The sequence below is a fragment of the Protopterus annectens genome, chromosome 2.part2, assembly GCF_019279795.1.
Source record: "Protopterus annectens isolate FY-2018-M chromosome 2.part2, PAN1.0, whole genome shotgun sequence".
NCBI lineage: Eukaryota > Metazoa > Chordata > Ceratodontiformes > Protopteridae > Protopterus > Protopterus annectens.
In genome coordinates this window covers 227,721,717-227,733,743 of record NC_056730.1, presented here as the reverse complement: position 1 = coordinate 227,733,743, position 12,027 = coordinate 227,721,717, and positions in this window count along the sequence as shown.

The following is a 12,027-nucleotide window of genomic DNA, read 5'->3' as shown; positions in this document are numbered from 1 at the left end:
CATCATTGACACACACTCTCACACACACACACACACACACACACACACACACACACACACACACACACACACACACACACACCCTAAATGATTTTGTATACAGCTGTCTTACCCATTCTACAAACTACCTTCACACTGCACTGTTGTTCATTCACTTTCTTGATGACAAAGAGGATTAGACCTGAATTGCTCTTTACTCCTGCATTGTTGTAGAAACACAGAGTTACACTAATTAAAAAAAAACAAATCTTATTAGAATGAAGCCTTCTGACCTTTTCATACTACTGTTTGGTGTTATTTATATATACATTTAGCCAAAATCTTTGCCTGGATTTTAGGTCTACATTGATAAGCAAAACTGGTCTAAAATCCCCTACCTTCTGAATATTATCCTTGACTTTTTGGAAACACTGTAAGCATGACCTGATTCCACTCTGTGATGCCAGTTTTCTTATTATTAATGAAATTAAACAGAAGGTTAGAGTTTCCCGAATTTACGTAACGTGACAGAAAAAACATCAGTTCCAGCTACTTTACATGGTATGAGCTTATTTACAGTACCTTTTACCTCTTCCAAGCATATATGCTTGATTATAGCCTCAGCACATTCACTCTGCTCTTTATTTTCTCTGACTGCTTCAAATTTCCAATACTCCTCAGACTTGAGTTCATTAGATTTATATAATGTAGAACAGAATTGCATACATTTCTCCTCAGTGGCATTAGCTCTAATCTCCTCCCCAATCCCTCTAACATGTCACATCCCCTGTCTGTCCTCATATTGTTTGAAAGCCCAAGAGATCACCTGGGGTCTGTCCCTACTTTAAGCCACTGAAATCTCCCCTTCTCAATAATTCTGTGTCTGCTTGAGAGATATCTATGCAAGCAATTTGTGCTTCATGTTTATTTATCGCATTCTCAAGCTGTCTCTTATCCTCCTATCATGTATCCATGGCCTACTCTTGCATCTCTTTAAGATGACATTATTTTTGTGCTACTATGTTCTGATGTATTTTCCATTTCTTACTATTTCTCCATTAATTCCCCTCAGAGCACTCCTTTACAACCTAACCACCAAAAGATCCCCATTACTAGCTTGCTCCATATTTCTGTGCATGACATCTGATATTACCCCTTTGAGTTCTAACTACTTTCTTGTTTTTTTTTTCATTAATAATGAGCCAATCTCCAGCACTTCCTTCATTTCACTTTGAAAATCACTTCTCCTATGGCCACATGGTCAGATAAATTTAGTTCCCCTATTTCTGTCCTTCTTAACATTCCTAACATAGTACTCAGGATGAAAACAAAGTTGATATGACTGCCCTGTTTTACTAGTGGCCTAGAAAAAGTGAAAATCACTTTCCAAAGATACATTTACCATCAGGAATCTAAATAGTTGTTGCCTTTTAACCAGTCTCTCACATACCTTTGACATGCTTTGTGATAGTCCTTCCCATGAATCAACCTATCCAGTTTTTCATTCAGATCCAGGTTAAAGTCAAAAGCCAAGATTACATATCCCACATCTGATGGTATATTTTCAGATACCTGTAATATATGTTGATAAAAGTCTACCCTGTCCTCAATATGGACATAAATGTTCCTATTTTCCCATAATGCACCATTTATCCAATGTTTCCACATTGCCTATATACCTACTCCACTTCCATCCTATTTATGACTTACTGTTGTCGAACTTCTATGGTAACTAAGTATGATTGCTTTCTTGTGATCCAAAAGACAAGTGAATACTGAAAAGATCTAACTGTATTTGCTTCCTTGATATTTAGTTTAGTTTGTTGTAGGCAGACAATGTGCCCTCTCTTTAAACCTTCTGTATAATATGTTTCCTTCTTATGAGATGATTGCTACATCTTAATACATTCCAAGATGCCCACACTCAAACCTTGCACCCAAGATAGCTAAAGTTGTAACAGAAAATAAACCTCCTAGAATGTGTCCCATTAGTAAACAATATCATTTCATTCGTGAATGGCTTAAGCCATATAAATATTGCAACATAGAAAATCAAAACAAACTTGACAGCTTTCATTAGATAATGCTTAATTTGTACATCAATCAGCATAAAATTATACTATGTGTATGTTCTCCTCAGCTCGTCAATTAAAAAGCAAGCTCTAAACAAATGTGCATCAAATTCAATGTCTATATTTTATCTCATATCTTCACCTCCCTCTCCTCTTGTTATTTCCATCTTAGTTGCAGAAAGAGAGAATAAGTATTGTCATTTAAAGGTAAACTTAACTCACATCTAGAAAAGCAAATAAAAGTGGACAGCACCAAGAAACATTCTTTCATTCATTATCAAGGAACCAACTTCTCTCTCTCTCTCTCTCTCTATATATATATATATATATATATATATATATATATATATATATATATGTGTGTGTGTGTGTGCAAATCCATTCCCATGGTAAGTAACCTGCTGGCCAACAAGGTGGACTTTGCCCTTTTCCCAACTGTAGTGCAATCTCGGAGTTGGTATATTTACTTAAGGGGTGGGGAGCATAGGGTTGGGGATGGTATGGTTTAATTTTTGTTAGTTGTGGTATAAGTGGTTACTCACCCTGGGAATGGATTCAACAAGCTGGTCATTCGCTGAAGTGAGGTTTCGATGCTTTCGGCTCAACAATTTGGTCTTCGATATTGTGGGCTTTTGATGCTTTGAAGTAGACCCGTATATATATATATATATATATATATATATATATATATATATATATATATATATATATAGATCCCCTACACTACACCGACACACCACAAACCTGACAGCCAAAACGCCAACACCAAAACATCAAAACCACACAATACCAACAGTCCACATTACTGAACACCATAACACCGACTCACAACATACACACAACACAAGCACACCAAAAACCTTACAAACCTACACTAAACCTTACATACACAACTATCTATGCACTAACCTTAACTCAAACCCTAACCCTAACGTCTGTCACTATCACGCACTTACCTTACCCGCACCCTAACCCTAAAGTCTGTCACTATTGCACACTTACCTTACCCGCACCCTAACCCTAAAGGCCGTCACTATTGCACACTTACCTTACCCACATCCTAACCCTAAAGTCCATCACTATCGCATACTTACACAGTCGCACTCATTTCGCATGTCGGTGTTTTCAGCATCAGGATTTCGATCTGTCGGTTATTTCCGTTGTCGGTCTTCCGGTTTCGGTGTTCTCATCTTTGGCATTTTGATCTGTCAGTGTAGTGTAGGGGAGACATATATATATATATATATATGTATATATATATATATTTATATATATATATATGTATATATATATATTTATATATATCTGAACCATGTGTGCAAATATGTTTATTTATATATTCAGTCACAAAAACACATCCAGAAAGGAAAGAAAGTGAGACATAGGTAGCTCAAATAACCCATCTCCTATCTCACCTGAGCCCTGCTGATGGACTTTGACTTAATTCCCCTTGTATACACTCTGGGAAAGAAAGAAGTTAAAGTCAGCCATAGAAACATCAACAAAAATGATGTAAGTCAGTGAGCTGTTACAGTACATTATAAGACAACAGGAGGAAGAAATTATCAACAAACAAGTTATTTCATTTGCAATATTAAAGCAATACAAATGACTCATTATCACAACTGAGTAGCATTCCCCGGTAACAATCAAGTAAAACAATAGTCTTCTATAACATAGTTTATCGGTTAGGGCTACTTTTGTCCAACCTCTGTATGTCTTTAGCTTACTAGTAATGCTCATTTGCTGTGTCCGATTTGCCCGAGAATCTCTCTCATGAAGATTTTCCTTCCACCCTGCTAGATTTCTCTGGGGATGATTCTGTCATTATTGGCTCTATGTCATTAATCACTTTTGGATGATTCATTAAATAGTTCTTTGTCCTTATTAATCATAGGATTGTTCTTATTATCATTACTCCCTCTGTCCAGTATTTATTGACTGCCTTGTTGGGGGTATTTCTGGCTTGGATTGATCTGGTTCCTCATACCAAAAGGAATAAAAACTACTATTTATTTTTTATTTAGTTTATTTTACATTTGTTGACCGGGATAGTCCCACTGGATGCATGTCCATTTAAAGTGGAGGCCCGGGGAGAAAAGTTCCAAGGGTAAGCAGATACAGCATTACATAATACCAGCATTACATATTACAAACAGACTATTTACAGAGATTACATAAGTAAGCAAGTTAAACAAGATCCGCAGGTTAGAGTTAATCCCGAGCGTAAATCAGGATTAAAATTAAATTACACACTAAACTGGTTAGCAGATTTTTACACATTCTAGAGAGTTAGCCAGGCTTGATACACTGACATAGCCAGTTAAGTGCCAAATGTTGTTTGAGTCTAGTTTTAAATTACCTAAGGTAGAAGTAAGGTAATATCAGCTGGAAGAGAGTTCCAGGGTCTACTTGCAGAGTTTGCAAAGAGAGAGTCACCGGCTGTGTTATTAATTTTGCTAGCCTGAATTAGTAGTTTGTTAGAGGATCGAAGCGGTCTAAGATTGTTATAGGGGGTGATAATGTTTTTAAGTGCAGGAGTATTGTCTGGATTATAGAGGATTTTATAGGCCATAATCAGTTGGTTATACTGGATTAGGCTGGGTAGTTCAAGCCACCCAAGCTGATTTAGATTGATGCAATGATGTGTCCTAAAAGGCAGCCCAGTGGCAAACCTGGCAATGTGGTTGCAGCAAATTGAGAGTTTGTTAAGGACAGTCTTGTTTAAATTCGAGAGTAGATGGGGATGTATACAGAAGGGTTGAAAGAAGGTGAGAGCGAGCTGTGGCAATTTTAGCTGGAGGGGTTAGGAAGGCTTTTATTCTGTAAAGTGACCCTAGTTTTTTATTGATGGTTTTGATAGTTTGGTTAACATGTAGGTCGAATTTTAGATTATTATCTATGATGACACCTAATAGTTTTGTAGATGGGTCAGGGGAGATTATTGTGCCATCATTTGAATTTATGGTAAAGGTGGAAGTGGTAGGCCTACATGTTGGTGAAAATAACAGCATTTTAGTTTTTTTGGGATTTAGGATCAGATGACATTCAGAAAGCCAGTTTTCTATTGTATTAAAGGTGGTCTGGGTAGCTGACCATAACTCTATTGGAGATGTGGCTCAGCAAATCAGAGTAGAGTCATCAGTATATTGGATACAGCTGACTTTTGGGATGACAGTATAAAGGTCGTTAATGAAGATGGAGAACAGCAAGGGCCCTAGTATAGAGCCTTGTGGTACTCAAGGGTGTTAGGTAGAAGATTAGAGAGTTTGTTCTGCCAGAGGACAGCCTGCTGTCGACCATTCAGGTATAAACAAAGTATAGCCAAAGGATCTGGTTCCTGCAAAAAAATCTTCCTCCTTAACAATCTGGGACACTTTGCTTTTGATAATCTCCTAAAACTCTTTTTCCTCAGTCTTGAAGGTATAACTAATGCAGTGACTGTTTGTCCAATTTGTGAGATGGTGAAGGGTTCAATTCCTTTTCATTTTACCATTTTCCAGTCCATTTTATTATCTAATAAATAATCCTCAAGTCCCTGGTCATGAACTAAGTGATCCTATTTATATATTTTGTTAAGAACCTGCAGTTGCTCTTCCCCTATGTGCATAAGGATTCTTTCACCATATGCTTCTCTGGCTAAAATGCTGGGATAAATTAAATGCAGTCTAAAATGATGCTGTTCTAGCTGTTTTTTAAGTGTGGCCATCTGCTGATGAAGCACATACAGTGACTGGGAATAATCTACAAAGAGAGTAACTGTGTGCCAGACCAAAACAATTGCACTTTGTTTGCTGCACATGTAACATAGCCAATCACTCATCTTGGACAGACTGCATAGCTATAAGCATGTGTGAGTGAACCAGCATTTGAGTTCTTATGCAAAATCACCCCATGGATCCGCGATATGTCTGTATTTAGTTATGCAGGGGGTTGTAGGCCGTTCCACAGCATTCTTTCTATAAAAGGGATGGAGCTCCCTGTCTAGTAGTGTCTATGCTAGTCCAATAATCCTGATGTTAATTCTGTATGAGCAGTTCTGTAAATCCTCTTATTTTTCTTGTCTGCCCTCTCAGACCACTGCTTACTAACTTTTTAACCTGTTCTGTTGTTGCAGCAGGAGTTTCTGCTACTGTTTAACACTTCTTCCTACTGCCCACAAATACTCTCTAGTTCAGTTCTTCAAGCATGCTGCTTCTCTGTGGTAGCATGGTAGTCCCCACTATCCGTGACTACAGGAGTCATTCTTTTGAAGAGGATCACTATTTGATCATTGGGAGTGGCAGTTTTGAATATTTCAAGGAGCTTTGGTTGTTACAGCTACCCTGCCTCTGTTCCTACCATGATATCTGTCACATCTATATTCCACTCATATTTTAGCAATGTTTTGCTCTTTGCCATGGCGTTCTCCCACTACGAGTCCATCTTTCTTATGAACAAGCCACACTCCCCACTACAAAACCTTCTTTATCTATGTTAGAAATCTCAGAAACAGTGCTCAGCAGTGCACAAAGCTAATAGTAATGAATATCACATACTCAGACTTAATGGATAAAGTAAATCTACTAGTAGACAAATTCAGCTCTAACTTCACCCCCCTCTTCCCTCCAATATTCTCAGAACAAATATCCACATCTGCAACCCCACTCAAATCTCAAAAGCACAAGTTCTCAAGGTACTATCTATGGCCAAGAACACTGCATCTATGTGGTCAGATAACTTAACCAGATGCCTGCTAATTAGCCTGAAACATGACTTATCAGATAAATTACAGAGGCTAATCAGCATTAGTCTAAAAACAGGCTTTGTAATGGTTGAATGGAGGAGCAACAATCATTCCCCTACAGAAAGTTGGAGCTTCAATGGACGTAGATAATTATAGATACATAAGCCTGACCTAGCTCATCTGAAAAATTATTGAAAGAGACATTATGGGAATAGTAAACAGAGTTATTTGTAACCTACAGACTCTTGCCTCAGCCAAGTTCAGATTCATCAAGGGTAGGTCCTGCCAACTTAACCTGTTTGACTTCTTTGAAAAAAATCACTGAGACAGTAGAAGAAGGCAAATTAGTGCACACTGCATATGTGGACCTTGCAAAGGCATCTTAGATAAATTCTCCTAGCAAAATGTTATCCCTTATGGAACTTCTTGGACAGCGAATTGTCTCACAAATAGAACTCAGAAAGTAAGGGTGGGTGGTTCTACCACCTCCAAAAGAAAGACCTGCCACTATCACAAGACTTCATTCATTGTGCCACTTTTCTTTGCCATTTACTTCTCAGAGATCAAAGCTATTGTTAAGGGTTTGTAGCTGACCAAATTTGCAGATGGATGTAAACTTGGTGCCATCATAAACTATCCAGAGAACAGCAGGATCACACAAGATGGCCTGTCCCAAACAAATAGTTGGTGTCAAAACCATGGATTAAAACTAAATGCCAAGAAATGAGTAACTGTATCTTTTGACAAGCATGACTCCCCTTGAAACTAGCACACTGACAAAACCCCTCTGAAATTTGATCCTGTAGTTAAAGTCTGGGATCTATCTTGATAACATACTGTCCTTTAATTACCACAAATTCACTGTTATAAAAATGTTCTTTTTCATCGCTTATATCGAAAGCTGTGGAGTCTATATCCAGAAATGTAATTTTCCACTGTACTCTGCATTCAATAGACCAGTTATTGAGAGTAATGCCCCTTACAGTATGTACCTGACCAAACACTTGTCACAAAAGGAATTGTCACAGCACTTTCTCAGTAAAAAAAAATCAATGACATAACTCATAAAAAATATGCATACTAATGACATAAATCATAAAAACTATGCATACTGACTCAAAGCCTCTGTTCTCAGTATTATACAGGCTACTGAGAGGTGACCTCTGCCTTCCATATAGATTGTCAATAGACCTGATCTACGGTTCTAAACCTAGTCAGTGTCGCAAACAAAACTTGCTGGAGAAATAAATGTCACAGAGATTTCCCCTACTTTGGAACAGGCTTCGGATTCACATTAAACAGAGCCTTTCCCTAGCCCTCTTCAAACACAATTTGGATCAATGGATGGGGAATCACAAATTCACATCTGGGGTAGTGCCTATGTCCCTTATGGGCAGGGGCAATTTGTAAAATACTCAATGTGTATGCACAAACCTATGCTATCTTCTTGTAACTAGGAGCCACATATTGGGTAAAATCAGGTTATATGCCTCAACACTTTGCAAGTCCAATGGTATCATAATTACATCATCTGAGACCTCAATCTCTTTTTCAAGATTGAAAAATCATGCTTGAGAGATAGCTATGTATCAAAGCGAATCTCACTTCTATGAAAACATCTTCCAGTCCACGAAAAGCAGAGAACTTCTTTTACTGTATTGAAATGTGATTTGTATTAATGGATAGATATTTATAAATTCAACCCTGATTTAGTACCACTAGCCCTCATGGATATTTAAAACATGGAATTACCCCAACATATACATGATTGGCCCATCTTTGGATATTTGTACTGTCATACATAAGGGCAAATAATTACCATGGGGTCACAAGGCTAGGCTAGGCTTCTTAAGATCCTCACTGATAAGCAGCATTGTAAATAACTAGGCCACTATCGACCTATGAACAAGTAATGCTTATAAATATCTACTTGTAGAACAATTAACAACTTACCAGGCAACAATCTCTGATACTAAGGCTAGCTTTAGAATTAAAGATTGAGCAGCAGAAAGAAACCAGCTATTCCAACATTTGCCTCAACAAAAAAAAAGTTTTTTTTTTTTTTTATCAATTCCTGGCTGAGAAGGATCTTCAGAATCCTTTTTGAGACTAACACAACCATCACCAAAGAGATTTTCACCTTTCAGAAGAATCACAGCTGAGATCTCCCCACAGAGAGTCCCTATGCTGCTAAAAACTAGTTGTTATCTTAAGAATAACTACATATTTTTGCTTATAGCAATAAATCCTACATCCATTCTCCTGAAATTATTCAGCTTAGATGAAGGACACAAATGCAGTTTACAATCCTTAAACAGCATTCTGCTGGTATGCTAATAGATAGTAACTGCCTGAAACAGAGGATGAATGCTGAAAAGTACTGAAATTACAATAAATTGCTATTTTATTTTTCATGCTATTTTTGAAGAATAATCTCATCTGAAACACCTATGTAACCATATTTTCGTTATTTGCAGCAAGCACTTGTAATCCGTTGTTGTTTTGGTACAGACTGCAGATAGAGTAGCACCTACCTTTTGTTACTAGTGACACTTGTTTATATAACAGGATACCCTGCCTGCGTAGATCATCATTTTGCAGAAGGCAGATGTTGAGAACTTCACTTTTGTGCAATTAGGGTAAATGCTCCTTTCAATTCATGAGAACAGCATCAGAATAAAGAAATGAGGCTGCCACAGCAAGCTAATTGATTAAAATGGAAGCTACACAAACCAGCTCTCTGGTGCAAAGAATTAGAGCCCTCACTGAGGCCTCATTGATCCATGTATGTGTAGAAGCCTTTGCACAGGAGAAACTGCCCAGGAAAGGATAGGACATAATGGCTGATGCTGGCTCATGTATGCTGGGGAAGGTGTCTACGTCAGGCAGCATGAGCTCTATCATGTGGAAGGACCCAGAAGTGCACTCCATGTATATTGGCATCCAAAATTTGAGCACAGAATGGAAATGTTTCCTTACTCTCCATCACAGCACTGCAGGAGGGTGGGAACAATTACCCATTCTGAGCTTGGTGTAGCAGCTATTACACCATGCTTGTTGGCAAAGAAATGAATGATCGTAGGCCTAGCATGCAAAAAACACATTAATTACAAAACATGATGCTGTACCCAGAATACATTGACTTCCTTGTATAGCCAGTGGGATGTAAGCTATTATAGTTTACCTCTTCCCAAGGGTGCCCTGAGTCCAGAGAAATACAGGATTTGTGGGACAGTGAGAGACAAGGTCATACTGACATCATATGTTTAATGGTCAAAGCACTGCTGAGGCCCAAATATGATTAAGAAAAAATAAAAATAAAGATACAGGATGAAAGTGTTGAAAACTTATGGAAAGAAATTTACAATAAAACAGAAAATATTGCCAAAGGGATACATATGAGTTGTAAAATGAGTACAATTAATTAAAATAAAGAGAGAGAGCACTTATCAAATAATGAAAGGATCTCATGAATAATAACAGATGTTGTGCTGGTGACTGGGAATTTTAAAAGAAGCAAAGACAAAGAAAATTTGTAAGAAACAGAAAATTGTTAGCTACAGATAAAATAATAATTTGCATTTACATTTTCTAGAACATTCCTCATCTTCTAATTTATATAAGGGCTTAAGCCAGAGTGCTTTAAAGATGCATTTCAAATCAGCAAATGAATTGCTAATATATAAACAATTTAGTGGTTACATGGCATTATTCAAGTGAGTGTGCTCCAAGTAAAAATCTATTGAAACTATTAGACAAATCACAGTTTGAAATACATAAGCAATAACAGTCAACTTTTTATAGAAATCATGCAATATTGGGAATCAAAGCAACTAAAATGCTAAAAAGATGACAAGAATCACAAAAGTCATACTGCCTATCATTATTCTATTACTAAAGTTAAGCTATGGTTCAGGAATGTCGAGTACATCAGCTGGTCATATTTTATCCTAGATACCTCTCCCAGCATATATGACCAACAAGATCTATTGGCAAATGTAAAAAAAAAAAAAAAACTGCCAAAATCACAGCATGGAAAAAAATATAGCCATAGCAACAGGACATAGAACTTACCAGTTATTAGAGATATAGGCAGGTCTATATCATATATTCGAAATTCCAAAATATCGAACACCATATGTTCGAACTTGGAATTTTGAATATTGAAAACATCAAATGCTCAGAATAGCGAATTTTTTCCCAGGGAAAAAAATTCGCTGTTCCGAGAAACATACATGCAACACAAGCACACCAAAATAAATAAACCACACACACACAGTTAACAAAACCCAACCCCACACTAAACCATACATACATTACTAACAATCCACTTACCTTAACCCGCACCCTAACCCTAAGGTCCGTAACTATCGCACACATACCCTACGAAAGTATACACAAACAAAGCAATTAATACGCACACATACAGTTAACAAAACCCAACCCTACACTACACCATACATACATTACTAACTATCCACTTACCTTAACCCGCACCCTAACGGCCGTAACTCTCGCACCACAGTGGAGGAAATAGTGAAGCCACGGAACAGCCCACTGAAATCTTGCTCTAGGTAAGATTTCAATGTTCCAGGGCTTCGCTATTTTCATCATTCGATATTGTGGATTCGATGTTTTAACGTTCGATGTTTTACTTCTTTGAAGTTTTGATATAGACCCGATATAGGCTATACACAGTCACAAAACAGAGCTGTTGCAAAAATAAACAAATGTTATACCCATGAAAAGTGAAACAGCCAAGAACCAAGAAATGGGGAAAGCTGCCATTGCTGTAAATGTGCAACAGTCATACAGTTCTTTAGTATGGAACTGCGCAAAGCATATCTATGACAAAGTGGTGTAGCAGCAGTGGTAAGTAAGTTCACTGTAATAAAAAACACACATCTGAGAATCAAGGCTGCTGCAACAGTAACACGCTCTAGTGCATTCTAGAATCAAAGCCCCTGGGTATAGCTTCAAAACGTAACATGCTGAGCAATCAAAGCCTCTAGGAAGCAAATCCATAACAACAGAAGTCTGACAAGATTTTTGGAGATGTGGCTAACAAAGTAATTGTGGAAATCCTTCAGTCAAGGACTCATGATAAAACTGGATTTAGAGTTCCATAATAAAACAAATAGTAAAGCAACTGCTTGCTCTGAATGTAGAAGGGAAAAATAATCAAAATGCTGATGAATGCTATTGCCCTAGGCAGACATCTTGTCACTGTCAAAGACCCTTTGACAATAA